This window comes from Aedes albopictus, chromosome 3 (genome assembly GCF_035046485.1).
Source record: "Aedes albopictus strain Foshan chromosome 3, AalbF5, whole genome shotgun sequence".
Classification (NCBI taxonomy): Eukaryota; Metazoa; Arthropoda; class Insecta; order Diptera; family Culicidae; genus Aedes; species Aedes albopictus.
In genome coordinates, this window is record NC_085138.1 from 397122141 (window position 1) to 397145645 (window position 23505).

Sequence of the window (23505 nt, forward strand, 5' to 3'; positions counted from 1 at the left end):
TTGGATTGCGCGTTCCGAGGAGCATAACCAAAAAAAAACATGGACCATTCATGCGATATACGTATTTTCGGACCTGGCTCAGTGAGTAGATGTCGGAGCCCGATATCCTACGCCGTTTTGGAGATGAAGACCATGTGGGATCTCCGCGGCGCTTTTTTTTTTTGGTAAATGGGGGCTATAAAGAATTTTGGGGGCGTAAGGGGGATTTGAGGGAGTTAGCGGAGCCATTTCAGAGGACTTCAGAAGATTTTTAGCTAGATCCAAGCGGGGAGCTGCAGGACGTTTCAGGAGGGGGCCGGAACGTCTCTTAATCTCCTGTAGCACCCCTGAAACTTTCCAAAAGCCTCAAAAATATCCCTGAAACCCGTAGAAACTTCTCTGAAACTTCCAAGAATGCTTCCAAAAAAGTCCTAATCAAATACCCTGTAACGTATCTGAGACCTCGTCCTTGCAACTTCATGTAGTGTCTCTGAAACCTGCTAAAAGTTCTCCGAAACTTCCTCAAATACCTCTGAAAACCCCTTGAACCCCCTTTTAGACTCCCTGTAAAGCAAAGTTCAGAAACCTCCGAAAACGCCCATGAAACCCCCGTAACGACTGCAAACTCGCAAAAAATGCCCTTAAACTCCCTTAAATGTCTCTGGAATCCTCCTAAACTTAATGAAAACCCCCAAAACGCTCTTTGAAACTCCTTAAAACATCATGTAACGCATGTAGCCAAGTGTTAAAATACACACTAATAAAAAAAACCCTGATTAATCCACCTAGTGGTGATAGCGCCTTTCTCGTCGAATATGTACTCATGATGTCGACGTAAGCCGAAGTGTTCCTGAATCCTGAGAATACTTTATTGAGAAAAGCAAGAATTTTATCAAAGCCATTATCGAATAGAAAAACTTATTGATGACGCATATTCCGACGTTATGTTCAACGTATAGGCAGAGCTTAAAAATATCAGAGCTCTCAGTTGACTGCTTGACCTCCTTCACTGTCATTGGAGGCCAATCAATATGAAGACGATGATTACAAGCTAAGATATAACCTTTTTCACAGCCACAGATCACTTTGGGGTCGTCGACAAAGTTTTTTCTGTACACTTCAGGCTATATTTAATTATCGCTGATTACAAGATCCATGTAAAATTGAACAAAAAAATGCAAGCAAGTGAAATTTCCCAGACTAAATCCCAATAAAATTTCAACCACATTACAGAGCGCGAGGGCGCAACCAGTCACATTTATTTATTTATTTATTTATTTATTTATTTATTCAATTACTAATTATAATAACATAAATAATCGCCCAATGATTCTCAAAGTATATGTTACTATTACTAAAACAAACACAATTGTACCAATTAACCAACACTAAAATATACATTTACAGCTTTCTTGAAGCGAGAAAATATCCGTTCACTTCTACAATTAAGAGGTAGATTATTCCAATTTTGTATTGCCCGGTGACGAAACGATTCTTTTAAACAATTTGAATGGCATCTAGGAACAATTAATGAGGATGAACGAGATGATCGAGTATGGTTGAAAAAGTTTTTAAGATAGTTTGGTAGATCATTTCATTAAGTATTTTGTAAGTTTGAATACTCATTCTAAGTTTCAGATGGTTTGTAAATTCACAACCAAGCAAAGCAGTTTTATATCTTGATAAGTGATCATACTTCTTAAGATTATATGCATATCTAATGACAGAGTTGAACGCTAAATTTAATTTCTTCGAGTTTTTCTTTGATGTGAGACTAAATAATACATCTCCATAATCAAATAAAGGAACTATGAGCGATCTAGCTAACTGTACTCCAATATGCTGTGGAGTGCAATATCTCAAAAGAACTAAAGAGTGTAGGGAACTGTAAATTTTGCTGCAGACAGCATTTATTTGAGCATTCCAATCTAAATTACAGTCCATGAAAAGTCCGAGATTTTTGACCACCTTAGTATACTCAATGGTGCTGTTTTCCACCAAAATCAAAGGACGCATCAGAATTTTGTGTAGTAACTTTAGACGCAAAAGGGGATTGAAAAAAAAATGTTCAGGGTTGTTGCGATTAAATTTTAATTTTCCCATACAACGTTGACTGTAAGGATGAGTAGGAATCTGAAATGGTGTGATTTGATGAGTTCTGAGATCACTTTAGTTTTGTCATGATGAAGAGAACAATTACACATATCTATCGCTTGCTACGATTTTGCTCACTTTCGTAGTTCCGGCAAAGCACCCAAAGTTGGTTCTGTAATACTGCTGGTAGTCTCTAATGTGGTTTGAGCCTATTTTCTTGCTAACCGATAATCAGGTTATCAAAAAAGCCGCGATTTGACGTGTGGCATGCATTAGTTTGGTTAACTTTTGTATATGGCCACTTCCGGCGGGACACCCGGAACCACAAACACTACCGGTAGTAACTTATGTAGTCTGTGCCTATTTTCTTACTAACCGTTCATCAGGTAATCGAAAAGGCCGTGATTTGATGCACCGAATGCATGAGTTTGGTTCAATTTTACATTTTACCACTAACGGCGAGACATCTGAAACCAGGACAGTACCAATTGTCCCAAATATGGCATGAAACTAGTTTCCTCTAACTGTTCACCCGATTTCCTAGAAAGCCACGAATTGATGTGTCACATGCATGGGTTTGGATCATTTTTACATTTTACCAATTCCAGCAGGACACCCGGAACCGGTTCTGGAACACTACCGGTAGTCTCTAATGTGATCTGAGACTACTTTCTTGCTGATCGTTTTCAGGTTATCGAAAAAGCCGGTATTTAATTAGCCGCACGCATGTGTTTGGTTTCCTTCCACATTCGTCCACTTCCGGCGGGACACCCGGAATCGGTTCTGGTACACTACTGGTTTTCCCTAATGTGGTCTGAGATTTTTTTTGTTACCGTTCATCAGATTACCTACAAAGCTGCGATTTGATGTGTCACATACATGGGTTTGGTTCTCTTTTACATTTGACCACTTCCGGCGGGACAACTGCAACTGATTCCGGAACACTACCAGACACTCGGAACCGGTTCCGGAACATTACCTGTAGTTTCTAATGTGGTGTGAGCCTATTTTCTTGCTAACCGTTCATCAGGTTATCGAGAAAGCCGCGATTTGATGTGTCGCGTGCATAGGTTTGCTTCACATTAATATTTGGCCACTTCCGGCGGGACACCCGGAACGGGTTCTGGAATACTACCAGTTCATGGTCTGAGACTATTTTCCTGCATACCGTTAATCAGGTTATCGAAAAAGCCGCTATTTAATGTGTCGCATGCATGGAGTTGGTTCACTTTTTTATTTGGCCACTTCCGGCGGGACACCCGGAACCGGTTGTGGAACACTACCGGTTCAGATATGGTCTGAGAGTATTTTCCTGCATACCGTTCATCAGGTTATGGAAAATGCCGCGGTTTTATGTGTCGCATGCATAGGGTTGCAGCATTTTCATATCTGGCCCCTTCCTGGGGTATCGGTCCGGAACACCTAAATGGCCATAACTCCGGAACGGCTGGACCGATCCGAAACATTTTCAATAGGAAACAATGGGACCAGATTCCGCGTCGAATGAACCGTCGGTCATTAAAATCGGTTGAGGTTTACTGCCAAAAAGTGATGTGAGTTTTTTTTTGTACACACACATACACACAGACATCACCTCAATTCGTCGAGCTGAGTTGATTGGTATATGTGACTCGACCCTCCGAGCCTTTTATCAATAAGTCATTTTTGGAGTGAACATATAGCCTTTCCAGTACACTTAGTGTACGAGAAAGGCAAAAAACATTTATTAATGGGAGTTGAAATCCAAAACGTTACACGGGTACTCTACTGGTCACACTTCGGTTAACGGAGAGGGGTAATGTGCTTTTCTGAGGAATTCCTGGTGAAACTAAGAGGGTTCAATGGGAATCTTAAAGGAGTTTTAAAGATGTAAGCAATGAGGGATGGTCAAGAGAGTTTTCTGTTACGATAGCAGAATGGTTACAGGGAAAAGAAAATTAAGCCGATCTGGACCATAAAGGTGTTTAGATTTGAAAGAGTTTCCGGAGGGTGTCATGAGAGTTTTGGGTGGAGGATTGCTAAAGCGATCTTTCAGAGGAACTTCCAGATACTTCAGAAGATTTCAAAGGGGCTACAAGGGGAATGTTTTCAAAGAGGGGTTCAAGAGTGCTTGAGGGAGTTTGAAAAGATTCAGTTGAGGTCAAGAGAATCCAAAGGGTTTCGGTGGATTTTAAGGGGATTCTATTGTTTTCTGGAGATTTAAAGGTGTGCTTTAACAAGGTTTTAAATGAAAAGTCTCAGAAATGCTCTTGATACACCCTAGAAACCTTCTGAAACCCTCTTGAAGACCCCGATGACACTCCTTTAAAGCACCATAAACTCATAAAAGCTTTCTGAAACTCCCTAAAACCGCCTTAAAACTGTCATGAAATCTTCTTATACTCCGCTCCTTCCAATCATCCTGGAATACTTCAGTAACTCCTTTCTTTTAAGCAAACCAAAAACTCCAGAAACTAATTGTAACTTTTTCACACTCACTGACACAACCACCATCATCTCTAAAATGCCCATCTAAACTCACCCTTCTATTTTCTCCAATATCTTTCTTGCAAACTTGCAAACGAAATCCCACGTTATTCCATCTAAAACTCCTATCTAAACTCCTTGAATTTACCGTAATCCTTTGGAGCTGGATTGTTTTGCCTTCTCTGCCGCAACCTTGCTGACCTCAAACACGTTTCTTATGCTTGGGTTCTTCGCCGGGGTCAACCCTCTGGCTCCAAAGAGTTGAACATCTGGCACAAGTGCTTCAAAAGATAAGGCTTTTTCCGAACGAATCAAAACTACCATCTTTTCAACTGACACTATTCAACCCAAGCGATGAAATTGCTTTAGAAGCCTTTGGATAATGCAACGGTGTGGAGCGGACCTGGTGTGATGGTTAAAGCACGCGAGGACCTGGGATCAAATCCCACTCCCAACAAACTCGCAAAATGTGAGTTCTTCCTTCAGAAGGGAAGTAAAGCGTGGGTCCCGAGATGAACTAGCATAGAGCTTTATCTCGTTAATACAGATAGAAAAAAAAATGCTCCACCAATAACTTATTCAAAGATATTTCAAAAATTTCTCCTTTAACTCCTTCATTGGTTCTTTCCGGGTTTGAAGAATTTATCCCACTACAGAATTCCTCCCCAGATTCTACCTTATTTATTTCCAGGGATCCCTACAGGGATTCCTCGGAGATTCTTCTGTTTCGGGATTCTTTTACGGCTCAAGCAACACATATGGTTACATAACAGTAACGGCAGCGCAGGTAAGGTAAGCTGCGCGATAAGTCACAGTGACATCTGTGCAATCCTTACATGCGCTGCCGTTACTGTTTTGTAACCATGTGTGTTGGTTGGGGATTTCTCCAGGATATTATAAGGACTCCAGATGCTTTTTAGAATTCCTTCGAACATTGTTTAAAAACTACGGTATTTATGAATTCTTCCTTGTGAAAAAATCCTGGACCGCCCGAAAGTCGAAACCAGACACTGAATAGCCTTACTTAATCAGAAATATTTAAATGAGATCGAATAAGTGTGGAAGCGTAAAAGACATTGAATAAATAGATAGGCATTTCGAATTTTCTATAGAAGGCTCGGAGTGTCCAGTCACATATACCAACCACCGCAGTTCGCTGAATTGACATGATGTCTGTATTTTGTTTTTTTTTTACATGCAACTAGGTGTTTTAAAAAATCTGGATAGGCTGGCCTGTTGTGTTCGATTATTTTCTTCTTGTTCATGCTCATTCCAGTTTATATTTATGATGTCTGTATGTGTTTGTGTGTATGTGTGAATGTCTCTGTACGAAAAAGGTGACTAATTTTTGAAGGCACTTCCCATTGGCCATTTTTTCAGATTATAGCTTGAACCGAACCGGAATTAAACCGCATTGCTTGCTATTGAAAATGGTCCGAATCAGTCAAAGCGTTCCAGAGTTATGGAAGTTATATAAAACTGAACCAAGCCCCATCATGCGACGCATCAAACTGCGGCGATTTTTGTAACCTGTAGCATGGTTGACGAATTTAGTGTGGAAATCAACACTTTAGACCGGAACTTTCACGATGTAGGCCCGAAATTCAAGATGGCAGCCTAATATTTAAGATGGCGGCCCACAATTGAATATGGCGGCTATTCAATAGAGCTTTAGGCTCTATTATCATGCAATTGGGAGTACAAATGTCCGGAGTGCAAAAATGGGGACCAAAACATCTATATGGCGCTCAAAAATCCATGACGGTGGCTGTTTAATGGTGTTTTAGGCTCTCAAACCATGCAATTGGTATGAGGAAGATGTCTGGAGTCCAAAAATTGCGACCGCATGATGGCCATGAACCATGCAATACGGGTAGCAAATAATGGTGAAGATGTCCGGAGTCCAAAAATGGCGACCAAAATATCCAAGATGGCAGTCTGAAATCCAAGATGGCTGCTCCAAATTCAAGATGGCAGCTGTTAAACGGAGTGTTATGCTCTAAAACTTAACATAAAACATGCAATATGGATAAATTTGGTTTAGGTAAGTTGTCAGGAGTCCGAAAAGGTGATCAGAATATCCAAGATGGCGGTCTAAAATGCAATATGTACTCAACATTCGAGATAGCGGCTGTATAATGGAGTTGCAGGTTCTAAAACCTTTTCATATAGGTATATCTCGTATGGGGAAGAAGTCTGGAGTCCAAAAATTGCGACCAGAATTTCCAAGATGGCGAACTTAAGGTGAAACTGGAAGCATTTCCTTATTTTTTTGGTTTTTGATTTTTTATAAAATAACGAAGCAATATTTTCAAAATCGGGGTTCGTGCACATGTAGAGTATGGATCAAGGTATCTCCTGAATTTTTTCCAGGTGGAAAACGTTTTTCATTTTTGCAGAAACCATTTTTTTGTGAAATTTAGTTTAAAAATGGTTTCTGAACAAACGAAAAACATTTTCCGCCACGAAAAAAAATCAGTAGATACCTTGATCCATACTCTTCATGTGCACGAAAACTAATTTTGAAAATATTGCTTCGTTATTTTATAAAAAAATCAAAAACCAAGAAGTGAGGAAATGGATCCAGATTCGCCTTAAATCCAAAACGATAGTATACAATTTGTGCTGAATTAGAACTAGCGAAAATTATTAGATGTTGCAAACCTATATTTAAGATTTTTTTGAAACTATACCATAGACTTCCAATTTTTTCGTAAAATAATGAAAATTTTATCAGAACTTAACTGTTGTTAACAAATTCATTTGAAAATTTAAGATGTGAAACAACTTAGGCGTGAATAAACTAAGCAGTGTTGTTGACTAATTAAGAAATCTTCAACCGTTAAGGGCGAACGGGACGGTCGAGGAAATATCCGCCATTGCTCGGTTGCTACTAAGATGGTAATCTCAGATTCTACTTCATATTTTGCAACAAAAACCTATCATAGTGTATGCTCACTTGCAGTGCATATGCTGATTGGTTTTCAACATCTTCAGAACTCGATGGTTACTCTGCAATGCAATCCTGTATGTAAAGATTGTTTTATCGTCATGCAGCAGTGTTTCCAGATTCTAAAAAAAGTGTCTTTATGTTTGTGAAATATAATAAAGTAAAATCTAGTTGTGAATACGAAATTGGAATCATTTCTCTTTTTAAAACGTGTTGCTGGGTGAAAACAAACTGCACAGCCCGTTGAACTCACTCCAATAAATCGTATATGCTACTTTGTAATGAAACCTTGTTATTTAACTATGTTAGCATAGAATAATGGCGTGATGGATAAAACCTAATGCCTTTTTTCGACTTTGTCAACATCTTGCGTATATATTGAGCTCTATTCGACACTACTTCAGCAGTGTTGCCAATTTTCACAACTATTTTGTCTCATATTTGATATCACTCTATAATTCCTTACTTTTTTCAGTTTGCTCAAACTTGATTCTCAATCTCTATGGCCCGGAGTTCCGGGAGACATTTTTTTAGGACAAGGAATCTACTAAAGAGCAAACATCTGTTTGGCACTAATGAAAATTCGATCGAGTCGAACCAGATGTTTGAGCATTGGTTTTTATATAGTCAAATATTATATCCTGTGTACTAGTATCTTATGTTAACCGGTAAGCAACACCCCCAGTAAATGAATTATCTTGTATGGGTCGATTAGCCACCAGTGTTGCCATCCGGAGTAACAATGAGTGCGAAGTGTATACTGACATTAATGGCGATGATCTGCATTCATGGATGTTTTTACAGGTATTCCCCGAGCAGAAGGCAATACCAACAGCATAATAAAATGTGTTATTTTGGCAAAATAACTGAGTAACGCAAAGAGTTATATTCATGTTATTAACATAACATACCATGTTATAAATTTGGCTGTCATAAGCAGCAAAACAACAAAAATCATAACAAAAAAATGTTCCTGGAAGACCATTTGAATAACAGGTTTTGTTAGTATCATAACAACTTAATAACAATGAATTTATATAATGTTTCAATAAACCGCAAAATCCCTGTCTCCAACAAAAAGTTATCGCTTTGAACACTTTCGTGACATCACGTTTGTGGTACATGGCTGCTATATTATCCATTCCAAACGCCATTACTGCTAGGATGACCTCACTAATAGGGGCATTTCTATGGGAACGATATCCGACCAGAATTCCGATGCAACAAATGGTCCTGGAAGTTTGCAAAGGAGGACAAAATCTGCATCTACCGATGCACAAATGCAAAGCACTGCTTATTAACAGATTTTACAAAACTCTCGAGTACACACCCTTTGCTCAATTGTATGACGAGTACTTGACGATCTTTGGGAGGAATCTTTGTTTCGGGGATCTCCAGGTACTGGTGATGCACAATACGAGCAGGAACAACATGAAGAAAGCTCTAAAAATGTTTATAAAGTTTGTAAATTTTATTTTAGAAGCTAACAACCCGTTTTTAATTTGTAGTGTAGATGTCTTTGTTATAATGGTCTAAGTAAATGTGTTTAAAAAAAATCATGGACACCGAAGATATGGCTCATAGACTCCAAATATAGCTTTTTGTATGGAAATCAGCAAATGTTAACTTTTTCTTACTTTTGCTGTAAATCTCGCATGGTGTAGTTGCGATCGCACAACTTAATTGTTGTGCTATTTATGATCAAATAATGGTGCACTCTCAATAACACAATAATAACAGAGCTTGTTCTACAACAAAACATCTTATTAAAATGTTATTCAAAGAAAATATACCAATTTTAGGATTATAACAAAATCAGATTGCCCAACAAAACTTGTTATGGAAAAGTAATGCCTCAATAAGTTAATAATAACAAACCAAGATATAAAAACAGGTTTTGTGAATCAGTTGTTATTTTTGATATTCTCCTCTGCTCGGGTCCACTCATAAGCCCAGGTTCATCATCATCATGTTTTTTTGCTTTTCCGTAAAGGAAAACAGTGAGAAAAGACTTGACAATAAACTCTATAAAGTAAGAGATATGATTGCTGATGGAAACAGAGGCACGTCTAGTGGTATTGGTGTGATTGATAGGGATGTATCAAGGCGCCGTAAGATATCTTCATCGTAACTCTACGCTCGGTGATGTAGTGAAGCTATGCTGTAGCTTTAAACATGAACATTTGCAACCTTCGACAATTACTACCTTCCAAAACGTCGAAGGATCTGATCTTCACAACACAGTCTCACACTTTCAGTAACTGTCACCCTCTTGCGGTCGGCCGGCGAAGACCTACACACTTACTTCCGCTGCCCGGTGATAACCGATTCCATCAAGCGCTGCTGGATACGCGGACAGGAACCATTCCGCTTCGGGTGAGAGAGAGGAGATAAGAAGCGACTACGTGCACGTAAGAAAGCAAACACTCCGACTCCGTCAAGGTTAGTTCAAAGTAAACACATTAATTTTTTTTTTCTTCTCCCATATACCTACCCTACATATACTGCACACCCCCTTGGTCGACGACGACGACGAGGCTTGCTTCTGCTCTTGCGACCGATGCGGTGGAGAAAGATGATCGAAAGGCAGCAGCAGCAGAGTGGCGTAGAGTGACGAGAAGAAGCACTTTATTACTTTTCCAGATAGGTAGGTAGATACCACCGAGTAACGAAACGGGTGAGGACCAGGCCTGACGGCTGGATGAAGATGATGATGATGATGGGGGATGTCCAGAGATCGAGACGAGGCCGGCCGGTGTGTGTTGGTTGGTTACTTGAGTCTATCTACTCGTTAAACTTTTTTTTTTCGTGCTGCTTGCTTGTTCAGTCTTTCCAACTATTGAATTTCCTATGTAGCCCTGCTTACATAAGAAAATGAGAAAAAATAACCACACTCACCCGCAGAGTTCTTGTTTGTTCCTCGTCGTCGTCGTCGTCGTCGTCCGAGTGGAAGAGTTGAATCATCATCGTTCAGAATTGGACGAGAGGAGCACCTTGAAAGAGCGAGGCTGTTTCTTTGGAGCAATAATTATCGTTGGGGTGATATTTAGGCTCTGGAATGATATGTGATTTTTCGGTTTTTTGATTTTCTTTCTTGGTGATGGAAATTCCCCGATGTTTTGTGATGCGTGAAGGACGTTTTCGTAGTAATGTTCTATTACTGTGGAAGAGCTATTAGTGATCTCATACAAATAGGACATCTATATGTTTTGATTATGCATATATCTTTTAAGTTAACTGGTCTTATTGTTTGGTGACATCTATGTACTGTTGGGGTATACTTAGGGAGGGAGGAAGAAACGGTCCACAAGCTTGTCCACACTGAACAATTTTTCAAGCTCTACAAAAAAAACTAAATCCACTTCAATTAGTTTTCGCTATGTGGGCACAATCTTAGCATAATGCAAAACGATTTCTTCAATGTGACTTTTCAAAGCATGACTTTGAAAAGCAGACAGCTGTTATATTTTCGTAGCATTCCATGATCTATGTGGAAGGTTCGCCATTTAAAAATTGAATAAAATTCACCTACTCAAAGCGTTCAGTTTTCTAGAGTGGCCAAGCTCCGTAGAACATCTGCGTTCACTGTATCAAGCAAGCGAGAAAAAAAATCTTCCTAGGAATTCATCGAGGTGGAAATTTCCTGACTAGCAGCAGCATATTGTTCGGCCGGCTTGGAAACGAGTTGAATAAGCACTATGTGCTGCCGTCCACACTGTTGGAGTCCCGTACAAGGCAAAAAAGGCTGTTCTCACCAAGTACTTCCTTCCTTCCTGAAGGTACCTTGTGTAACAGAGAGGATGATGATGATGATGAGGATAAAGAAGCTCTGATGCTTCTACGTAGGCTGGACTGTCAGCAAATGCAGCATGTATATTGTACACCTTCCTCCGCATTAACTCCTCAAACCCCGAAGGTGTTTGCCAGTACGAAGCGTATTCCTGCGAGTAGTGTAGCTATGAACGAGATGAGCGCGCGCTGTTGCTAGGGCCCTTTGCTCGTGCCAATATCCCGCAAACCGCAGCGCGGATCCATACTGAGCAAATCGCATAATGAAGCCTTTGAACACTGCTGGACTGCGGCGCGGTGGAAGCTGAAACCTGCAGTGGTTTTGCCTATATAGGCGGAAATAACCTTCAAAGTACAAACATAGCCGCTGTCCGAGAACGAGTCGCAGCTGCGTGTCGTCCTTAGCACTACCAGTAGTAGCAGCGACTAAATCAACTGGCGGCGTGCAATTAGTGCGAATCGTTGACGAATGACGATAACAGCTAGTCAGCCAGCCAGCCAGCGTGGCTGGTGGGACGTTCGTTGCTAACCCGAGAGGGAACTTCCACCTCAAACGAGAACCCGATGAGAGCTGAAATTGCTTCTTATTAGCTGCAAGCAGTCAGTGGAGTGATTGCTTTTCTTACACTTGCTGAGCACTGCCAAGGCGAAACATATTTCCAGTGAAGCAATAATAACCCAGTGACTGTGAATTGTTGTCAAGCGGATGGAAAACGCATGTACAACATTCATTCTCCGTGATTTATGCAGAATATCATAGTGGAAGAGAGGTGAATTTTGACAATCTTGATGAGTGAGTCGTTTATTTGAAACATTTCCTAGGCGTGACCAATTTCTCAACTTCTTAATAGCTCTTCCATGAATTCTTCAGATCTGATATACTAGTAACTTTACAAATTCTTCGAGAGAAGGATTGTTTCAGAAATTCGTTCCAGGAATGCATTCGGAGATTCTTTGTGAGAATTCCTTCAGGAATACTTCCATTTCAACAAAACCCAAGTGACATGTTTATGAATATCGCACATTCATAAGTTTAACAAACATTCATTTCATGGTGCCAGAAAACATATCGTTTATCTGTCTTTTAATGTTTCAGCCATAAACTCTTAAAAAAGCCTCAATCTTGAAATTTGAGTCACCATTTTTTATTTAAGTCTGCCATTTTGGAAAATCTGGTCGCCATTTTTGAACTCCGGACATATTCTCCACACCAAATATACCCATATTGCGCGGTTTTTGGGCCTAAAACTCAATAAAATAACCGCCATCTTGAATTTGGAGCCGCTATCTTGGATTTAAGACCACCAACTTGCATATACTTGTCGCCCATTTTGGAGGCCAAACATCTTCTCTATACCAAATATACCCATATTGCATGGTTTTAAAGCCTAAAACTCAATACAACAGCCGCCATCTTGAGTTTTGAGAGGTTATCTTGGATTTTCGAACGCCATCTTGGATATGCTGGTTGCCATTTTTGGAGTTCAGACGTCTTCCCTTACCAAATATACACCATATTGCATGGTTTTAGAGCCTAAAGCATCATTTAACAGCCGTCATCTTGAATTTTGATCCACCATCCTGGGTTTTCGACCGCCATCTTGAAATTTGGGCCATCGTGGAATTCCTGATCTCCAGTGTTGATTTCCGCATAAAATTCGTCAACCATGCTGTAGGTTACGAAAAATAGCCGCATTGGTGTGTCGCATGATGGGGTTTGGTTCAGTTTAATATTCGGTCAGTTCCATCGGTGCTGGTCTATAACTACGGCACGCCTTGAATGATCCGGACCATTATCAATAGCAAACAATGCGGTAAAATTCTGGTTCGATTTGTGCTGAAATCCGAAAAATTGATCAATGGGAAGTGTTTTTAAAATGAGTGAACTCTTTTCGCGCACAGACATACATACACACATACATACACACATACATACTCACATACATACACACATACAAACATACACACAGCCATTAGCGGAGCCAGCATTTTCTTTTTTCTTACTCACTCTCCCAAACATACACGAGCAAGAAACAGATGGAAGAGGGGGCAGCTTGCCTCCTCTTTCATCTCGCTCATTCTCCTGCTTGTTTAGGAGAGTGAGTAAGAAAAAAGAAAAAGCTGGCTCCGCTAATGCACACAGATATCATCTCATTTTGTCGAACTCAGTTGATTGGTAGGTATGTGACTTGAACCTTCGAGCCTTCAATCGAAAATTTGATTTTTGAGTAAACATATAGCCTGTCAGTAAACTGTGGAATTCGAGAAAGGCAAAAATATAATTTCCAATTGACTTTTCTCATTTTTTTTCTAGAGATTACCCTAGAAATATGTTGAAGATTTGCTGTTTAAAACTTTCTTTGGATTCCTTCCGAAATTGTTCCATGAATTCCTTTAGAAAATCCTCCAAGAATTCCCTTTATAAAACCTACCTCGTATTACTTTCGAAAGTCCTCTCATAACATATTCCATTGATTGCTGCAGAAATTCTTCGGGAGATTCCTACAGAAAAGCTTTCATGGGTTTCCTCAAAAGTTCTCTAAAAGTTTTTTTTTTCAGAATTCCGTACAGGAATTCTTTCTGGAAATCACTCACAGAATTCTTTTGAAAGACTTACAGCGATTTCTTCAGAAAATAAAACGTTCAGAATTTAGCCAGAATTTCTGTTTTCAAGTATTTCTTTGGAAAGTTTTCCACAGACTCCTGCAGATCTTTTTAAAATTTCTTTCAGAAATTATCCCACGGATTCCTAAGAAATTTCTCCTGGACTTCCTCCAGACATTCACTCAGAAATTTATCTGAAAAAATCTCCAAGAATTCTTTGAGGTAGTTTTCTATGGATTCGTTAAAAACTCCGCCAGATACTACATTAGGGGTTCGTTAAGAAAAATCTGCAGAATCTCAAGGAAATAATCTCAATTCCTTCGGAATTTTCTACAGAAATCTTTCAAAGATGTTTCAGTGGTTTCATTTAAAAGTTTTCCATAGATTGCTTCAGAAATTCGTTCAGGTATTTTATTCAAGAAATCCACCAGAAATTTGTTCAGAAATTGCTCTAGGGAATCCATTGAACATTACGGCAGGACTATGCCAAGTTTGTTTTGCAGGGAGTCATCCAGAAAACCATAAAGATTCATAAATACAGGAAGTGGCCAAACTGTTTGGGAAAGGCAACTATTTTTTCTCTCACAAAAAAGTTCCACATGTTACAGCATGTGGAACGTTTTTGTGAGAGAAAATAAGTTACCTATCCCAAACATTTTGACCACCCTCTGTATATTCAAGTATTTTTTTTTGGAAAGCCTTCCTTGGATTCCTTTTGGGATACTGTCAAAATATCTCTATAGACTTCTTCAGAATTTTAGGGATTTCTTCATGAATTTCAACCAAAGATTGCTTCAAAAGTTCTTCCATGGAGTTTTTAAGAAATTGCTCTAAAAGTTTCTTTAAAAATACCCCAGGTTCCTTTGGATTCTTCCAATTGTTTCTTCAAGAATACTTTAACAAATTCCATCTGGATTCAGACATGTTGCTAGGAATTTCAGAAGTTCTATCAGATATTGCACACAAAATACCTGGCATTTATTGAATGAATCCTTGAAGGAAATACTTAAGCAAACCCTGGAGGATTGGCTAAATTAATTCATTAGAAAACTTCTGGTGATAATGGATCCCGCAGAACCCTCTGCAGGTTTTCTATGAAGTTTTTCATGAAAATTCCTTGAAAATGCCAAGGAATATATTTGGGAGTAGTTTCTGGAGCAATTGCTGGGGAATTATTTGGAAAAATGTTTGAATCATCGCCAGAAAGGTTTCTGAAACAATTACTGACGGAAGATCTGAATAAAATTGGTTTCATCCTAAGTTATCCCTGGAGCAATATCTGGAGCCAGTTTTGGAGAAGCCCGCAAATGGTCAAGCAATTCCCAGGTAACAATTTCAGGCTGTACAAACGTTTTTCCAACTATTTTAAAGCAGCCTTCATTTGAACAGAAGCTGGGCACAAGAAGAACAATCCTTTAATCAGCTCCTAAACATCTAATTTTGGTGATTTTATTCAACCTTTAGCTGATTGGAGGTTCTTTGAAAGGCTGATTTAAGGCTTAATATGTGCTTAATCAGTAATCGATCACATTTATTTATTGTGATTAAAAATTTAAAAAAAATAATTGTAGGTCTAACTTTATTATTTGCAGCTTTTTTTCCCAGAAGAGATGTATTGGAATGTATAAATTGATTTAAGTAAAAAAAACTGGTAATTGAACTCGAATCTCCTCTTTTATAGTCACTGGTCTTAGCATCTACACCACACACAATTGTATACAGATCCTCGAAAACAAGAGTATCACTTGTTGTGTCTGAATAATCAAGAACACCAGTTGAACTGAGTCTGCATTTACGCTGGAAAAGCGATGTTGACACTACGAAAACTTGCTTGGGTCAGCTGTCAATAATTATTTGATTAAAGGCTGAACAACAGATGGATAATTGTACAGGCTGGTAAATGTTTTAAATCGGGTTACACAGAAGGATAATATTCTATCCAATTTTATATTTAGCCATTTATGTATTGCTGGTTAAAGAGGTTGAACAAGCCATACTTCAGACCAATGTTCAGCTGTTATTGTTTTCAGCCACTGGCACCATTAACCAGACAATGTTCAGCTAATACTCTCACTGTTCAGCATTCATTGTTACTTGGGTTCTTCTGGAAGTACCTCTGCGTTCCTCTTCCAGAGGAATTTCTAAATATGTTGCAAAAGACGATGAAGTGGACTTTAACATCTAAAACAACATCTTATACCAGTGGTCACCAAACTGCGGCCCGCGGGCCGCATGAGGCCCTCAAGATGGTTTAGTGCGGCCCGCGATTTGATTTTGAAATATATTTGAAAGATTGCCAAAACTAAAAGCAAACATTTTTATCAAAGCCCTTTTGAGAAGTGAAGAAATGATTCCCAAGCAAAAGAAACAAGTAAACAAAAAGCTAATTTAATTTAGTATAGTTAACTTTAAAAATCATTTTCATTTGCAAAGTGATTATATGCCCAAAAAATATGAGTTTTTTATATTTTGACTCTGAAACATTATTCAGTAGAATATAAAGCATGACTTGTATATCCAAGTTAAATCCTGAAACTCTAATAAAATTTTATCAAAATAAATTCTTAAATGCCTTGCGGCCCGCAGCCTTCTTGTAAAATTCAATTGTGGCCCGCGTAGACAGTAAGCCTGAGGACCACTGTCTTATGCGATCACTCTGGAGAAATTTCAGTAATTATTGAAAAAAATTCCTACATTTTTTTAAATTTCTTAAGGAAACTCCTGGAGGAGTTTCTAAAACAACTTCCAGATCCCTGTAAAAAAAAAAAATTCTCTTCGAATTGCATCTTTAGAAAATAAAATTTTTTGAGGGACATCCCAAAGAAAAGCTCCTGGAGAAAATTCTGATGATATTCGTGGAAGAAGTCTTACAAAAATATTTCAAGAAATACATGCAGGATTATATTCCCGAGCTTCTGTAGCTCGGGGTTGCATATCTGAGGAAATCTCAAAACGAATTCTGGTGGAATTTCTGAGGAAACTTATGCACTAGCTTCAAGTTGAATCTTTAAAAAAAATCATGAGAAACTCCTGGAGAAGATCCAAGGAAAAGTCCTGGAGTAATTCCCAAAAGATTTTCTGGAGAAATTTTCAAAATAAAAATACATGGGAAATGGATTCTGAAGGGAAACTTGGAGAAATATATAGAAGAATTTTTGCTGCAATCCTTTGAGGACATTCTGCAACAGTCTTCTCTCCATAAAACTTCTGGTAAAATTTTAATAAATCCTGAAAGAATCCCTAAAGAAAGTTCTTACAGTGTCACTGGAGGTAATTGTGGAGAAAATTTTAAAGAAGTGAAAGGAATACATCCCAAAATATTTCTCAGAGGAACCTTCAAAAGATTTCCTGCTGAACTCATAAAAGGGATTCCTCGGAAAATGCCCTCACAAAAAAAAATCGTAAAGAAATGATTCATATAGCAATTTTCCAAAAATAACTTGTAGTTGGGCGCAATATGGAATCCTTTTCCACGAGGGAGTATCAGTATAGGAGGCGCCAGCAATTTGGAGACCTTTAGTAACCAGCTTTGAAACAAGTAAACAAAAAGCTAATTTAATTTAGTATAGTTAACTTTAAAAATCATTTTCATTTGCAAAGTGATTATATGCCCAAAAAATATGAGTTTTTTATATTTTGACTCTGAAACATTATTCAGTAGAATATAAAGCATGACTTGTATATCCAAGTTAAATCCTGAAACTCTAATAAAATTTTATCAAAATAAATTCTTAAATGCCTTGCGGCCCGCAGCCTTCTTGTAAAATTCAATTGTGGCCCGCGTAGACAGTAAGCCTGAGGACCACTGTCTTATGCGATCACTCTGGAGAAATTTCAGTAATTATTGAAAAAAATTCCTACATTTTTTTAAATTTCTTAAGGAAACTCCTGGAGGAGTTTCTAAAACAACTTCCAGATCCCTGTAAAAAAAAAATTCTCTTCGAATTGCATCTTTAGAAAATAAAATTTTTTGAGGGACATCCCAAAGAAAAGCTCCTGGAGAAAATTCTGATGATATTCGTGGAAGAAGTCTTACAAAAATATTTCAAGAAATACATGCAGGATTATATTCCCGAGCTTCTGTAGCTCGGGGTTGCATATCTGAGGAAATCTCAAAACGAATTCTGGTGGAATTTCTGAGGAAACTTATGCACTAGCTTCAAGTTGAATCTTTAAAAAAAAATCATGAGAAACTCCTGGAGAAGATCCAAGGAAAAGTCCTGGAGTAATTCCCAAAAGATTTTCTGGAGAAATTTTCAAAATAAAAATACATGGGAAATGGATTCTGAAGGGAAACTTGGAGAAATATATAGAAGAATTTTTGCTGCAATCCTTTGAGGACATTCTGCAACAGTCTTCTCTCCATAAAACTTCTGGTAAAATTTTAATAAATCCTGAAAGAATCCCTAAAGAAAGTTCTTACAGTGTCACTGGAGGTAATTGTGGAGAAAATTTTAAAGAAGTGAAAGGAATACATCCCAAAATATTTCTCAGAGGAACCTTCAAAAGATTTCCTGCTGAACTCATAAAAGGGATTCCTCGGAAAATGCCCTCACAAAAAAAAATCGTAAAGAAATGATTCATATAGCAATTTTCCAAAAATAACTTGTAGTTGGGCGCAATATGGAATCCTTTTCCACGAGGGAGTATCAGTATAGGAGGCGCCAGCAATTTGGAGACCTTTAGTAACCAGCTTTGATTTTATCATGACAGTACTGTACCTTAGGCCCTCCCCCTATGAATTTCACCAAGTGATGCCACAACCTCTTTTTATGCAGAGGTAGTAGAAGATCTATGGCGCGTTTTGGGATCCCATGTGGTTCTAGGGGCCCCCAGGTGTCCTTTAGAAGGTTTCAGAAGTTCAAGGGGATGTTATCCGCGGAGTTACATGAAGCCTTTCAGAGAGTTTTAGGAGGATCACAGGGTTTGAGAAGCCTTTAAGGGGTCTAAGGATTGTTTTAGTGAGTCTCAGAGGGCTCCACGAGATGTAGAGGGTACCAGGGTCCAGGGGACCCCACAAAAACCGTTTATGTTTGCTAAACACAAACTTTATTGTTCAAAAACAAAGAAAAACTTGTTTGCTCATCACATTTGTACCTACGAGAGACCTCTACATTTGTTCCGGCCCGGGCCCCGACAATCCTGAGGAGGTCACAGTAGCATTTTATTGGGTCTCAAGGGAAAGTCCCCTTTCTGAATCTCTTCTCAACCCTCTTGAAACGCCCCTGAAAGGGTGAATCCAACTAAAACCAATCTCAATCCCCTGAAATCTCACTGGAATTCTTCTGAAGTGCACCTTTTACTCTTTGAAATCTACTAAAGCCCTCTGAAACTCTTCAGGAGTCACCCAAAATAACCGTGCAGTATCATGGAACCTCCTCCTTTAAGGCATCCCTGAAACTCCAGGAAACTTTCTCGGCCATATATAAACCCCCAGGAGCAAAACCTTTTCTCTAGAATCATGGTTAGGTACTATTTAAGGTTCTTTTAAAACTTGATTGTACACAAGTCATTGCACTTAAGAGTGCACCTTATAGTTTAACCCTCGATCGATCGCGCTGTTGTATTTTGTACAACACGTTGAAAAAATCTCGCTTTTTGTACTCAGCATTAGCGTGGTGCTGACGCAGGTAGTCAACCGCGCGAGTTACGGAAGGTTAAAACGAAATTCTTCTATGCAAAGTCTTATGCAACTATATGCTGTCAATTGGTCAATTCAATGTTTATTTAAGAATCTCCAAGAACTCCTTTGAAAACAGGTAATCGGATCTGCAAGCGTAATCAATCTGGACCGTCTTGAATCCCTTCTGAAACTTATGAAATGCTTGAAAACCCCCTGAAGCTCACCTGAGAACAGTGAACCAAAATGTGTATGCCCCCCTAAATCCCATCAAAATCTCCGGAATCTTCCTCTCTGTAACGCATTGTGACGCTTCTGTGAAGCATCCAAAGGCCACTCTAAAACCTCCTGAGAGGCCCTGAAACGCAATGTAATGCCTTGTAATGATTTGAAACGCTTCCTAAACCACTTGAAACCTGTGGGCACATATAAGAATCTTCGAAGCCCCCTTAGACTCCTCTGAAATCCCCTGAAACGCCTTGAAACGCATTGCAACTTAAAATGCCTCTGAAACACCCTGAAATGTCAGTGGAATTCATCTGCCTATTCAGCCCCATAATACCCGCCTGAACGCCATGAAACGCAATGTAATGCATTGTGACGCCTCTGAGACCCACTAAAGCGCACCTTAGAGCCTCTAAACCTCTTAACACCCCTCTGTATATACTTACATACAAAATGGTCAATGGCAGATGAAGCCCTCAGTTAATAGACATTGCATTGGAGTGCCCATAGAACACTAACCTGTAAAGCAGGTTTTGTCCCAGTTCGGGCATTAGGTTAAGATGAAGAAGAAGATGCCATTTTTCAAATGGCTGTTTCTGTGGCCTAAAAAGAGGTTTGAGTGTAAATGCTTCTGCATTACGCTTCTCATCGTAGGTACAAAAAACCTTCCCTCCATAAGACCAATTACAACAAAGTTATGATGTTCTTTCTGGTGTTTGTTTCCCAGTGACAAACAACATGAGAAAGGTCCGAAAAAAATAGCCCAAACGAAAAGGTATACCATAATTAGTGTCCTTTCTATTTTCCAATGTTTTCTACAAAAGTCACGTAGGCCACTGTCGACTCGCTACTCAGCAGAGATCCTTCATCCTTCTTGTGTTCTCAGCACCGTGTAGATTTGGTTCCAATAAGGATTCAATGATTCAATGGATGTTTCGTTTTTTATTGGCCGAAAATTAACTTAACCATTCCAACAGGATAGAACACTCTTCCCAAAGGGATCACGTCAGAATTCCAAATTTTTCCTATTCATCGTTCCACTTGTACTCGGTACCTCTACAACATTCTTCGGAGACTGAGTGAGCCAGGAGCATCGTTTGTGTGTTGGTGCCAACTCTCCCTCAGGATGTTGTTGGTGTGAGCTGAGCAGTGGAAAATACCCACGGAAAAGAACAACCCGGGCAGTAAAAATCTGAACCTCGAGTCTCGAGTCGAGTCGAGGCTGCTATCCCTGCTTGTGTTGTTGTAAACGTGCTGATGGCACGCGAAATGAGGGTGTCTTTCCATGAGGGGTGGCTTCCCAAAATGCAGAATGAAGTGGAAATGTCCGGAATGCTGCTAAGCCCAGCGAGCGTGGTGGAAAATTTTCCCATTTAGTGATTTTAATTCGTAGGCTTTTGCGATGTCAGCCAACAACGGAAAAAAAGTTGAAGTGACATGTATATTTTTCCGTTTTTTGAAAGCGATATGGTTTTGACAGACGTGAACAACTGTGGGCAAACTTTGTGTTTGTCCAGTAGCAGAAACGAAATTCCTTGGGGATCTGCGAAGAAAGTGAGTTTAAAATTTTCCTCAACATGCTTCAAACTGAAATAAAAAGCAGTACATCTATTGCTATAATCCTTATGTCGTTCTCCTCTCATCCCCAAATAATCTATAACTGTGACCATTTCCCAGAAAAAAATCAGTCAAACCAATTGGTGCCCATCAATGATTGTGTAATCCTCAAGCTGTCCATTTCCATTTGTCCATTTGGGCTAATCCAGTACCGGCCCTCGGCCCATGTCGCGCACAAAAGCCGAGGGGCCTAATCAACGGAACACAGCAGCAGTAGCAGCTACATATAGCAGGACATGACAATTTAGCTCGATTTGGCAGCAATGCCTAATCCTTTTATTCGGCGTGAGTGTTTGGTCAGCCGTTCTCTATCTAGGCGGGTTATTGAATGAAGGATGGCAAGCGTTTAGTTTTGATGTCGTTTGCAAGCGCCCTGTTTTGTATGGGGTGGCATGGTGGTGGTGGAATGAATCTGTAATCCGCAAGTATTGATTGTCGTATCTACTGCGTGAGTGCCGTGTTCACGTCTTTCTTGGAAACAACTCCAACCGGAGCGAAATAGATTTTATTTCTTGCTGGATATGGCTTCTTATTGTCCATGGTGTGTATTCCAACTTCATTGGGACAATGCCTGCTTCTCAGATTAGTGTTCAAAGTGCACTTTCACACTTATTAACCCAAAAAGGGATACCTGGGGTCCATTGGACCCCAGGCGCCTTTCAGAGCTCGTCTTTGATGGAACACACTCAGCGAGGTGACGAAACTGAGGCCATGAAGGTATCCCTTTTAGGGTTAACCAAGAGCTTTATCTGCCAATGACAATTTAACAAGTATATATCATGTGTGGCAATCACGAAAATATTCTATGCCCAAAGAAGTCAAAGAAATTTACATTACGAAAAATTTAGGGAACGATCGGGAATCGAATCCGTCAATCTCATTATGGTCATGCTAGATATCGACGCCTTTACATTTGTGGCTATATGGGCTCCATGAGACAGAATCCGTACACTAAAACCTCTTTTTATGCATGTTATTTTTATGCACTTTTGATTTATGCAAAGCCAATATTGTTCAGGAGAGAGCAATGGAAGTTTACAAGGGCGTTTTAGGAGGTCCCAAGGGGTTACAGTGGGGTACCAGGAGATCTCAGAGGGGTTTTCGGGTGTCTGAGAAGGTTTTCGAAAGCATTGCAGAAAGTTTTAGAGGATTTTCTACGAGCTTTGTAGGCGTTACAGGTACGTTTTCGGGGGTTTCCAATAGTCTCACGTGCGTTACATGGGGTACGAGTGGGTCTTAACGCGCGCCTTCAAGCAACCGAAACTGCACCGCGCTCGCGCTGTATACGACGAGCGAAATTTTTTGGTAGTGTTGTACTTTTTACAACAGCGCGCGTCCTGAAGGGTTAAGGGCGTTTCGGAGGAATTTCAGGAAGTCTCGTAGCATTTTAAGCTAATTTCAGGAGCGTTCTTGGGGGTTTTAGAGAATCTCAGTTGCGTTTCATAGGGTCCGAGGGGATTTTAGGGGGATTTCAGAGGTATTGCAGGAAGTTTCAGAGCATTTACGGCGGGAATCAAAGTCGAAATAAAAACGTTAGGGAGAATTTTTCGGAGGTTTCGGAAGGTCTCAGATGCGTCACAAAGGGATCGAGGAGGCTTCAGGGGGATCTTGGAGGTATTTCAGGCAGTTTCAGAGCATTTTCGGTGGTATTCAGAGGCGTTACGGAAGCGGTACGGAGGAGTTTTCGGGGGTATCGGAGCCTCTCAGGTGCGTTACATGGGGTCCGAGAGGGTTTCAAGGGGATCATGGAAACACTTCAGGGAGTTTCAGAGAATTTTTAGAGACCCCATTACTATATCTTTTGAAACGACCCAGAAATATGATTTAAAGGCGTTGAAACCCCCTAATACCACCTTGACCAAGAATGCCTCAAAACTCCCCCGAAACCTCCGTAATTCCACTAAAACGCCATTGAAATCATCTTATTCAATTTGAAATGCCTCTGAAACCCCAGGGACGTTTCAAGAGGCTTTAAGGGCAATTCAAGAGATCTCAGGAGCCAATAAAGGGTGTTGCAAGTGGTTTAACCCTTTAAAGCCGGATATTTTCCAAGCGTTATTATGGAGATCTTTCTACGTTTTTCTGTTGTTTTGATGTTCAATAGTATAAAAGTGGTAGAATATTATGACAAATATTTTTTGCCTTTCTCGTACACTAAGTG

At 39.6% G+C, this 23505-nt stretch overlaps 1 long non-coding RNA gene across 1 annotated transcript; it reads left to right on the forward strand.

Annotated features, from left to right (window-relative positions):
• Nucleotides 1–734: 734 nt before the first annotated feature.
• Nucleotides 735–2184, forward strand: LOC134291922 (uncharacterized). Its single transcript, XR_009999348.1, has 2 exons — nucleotides 735–1230; nucleotides 1989–2184. It is a non-coding gene; the product is annotated as an uncharacterized LOC134291922 (long non-coding RNA).
• Nucleotides 2185–23505: the final 21321 nt, after the last annotated feature.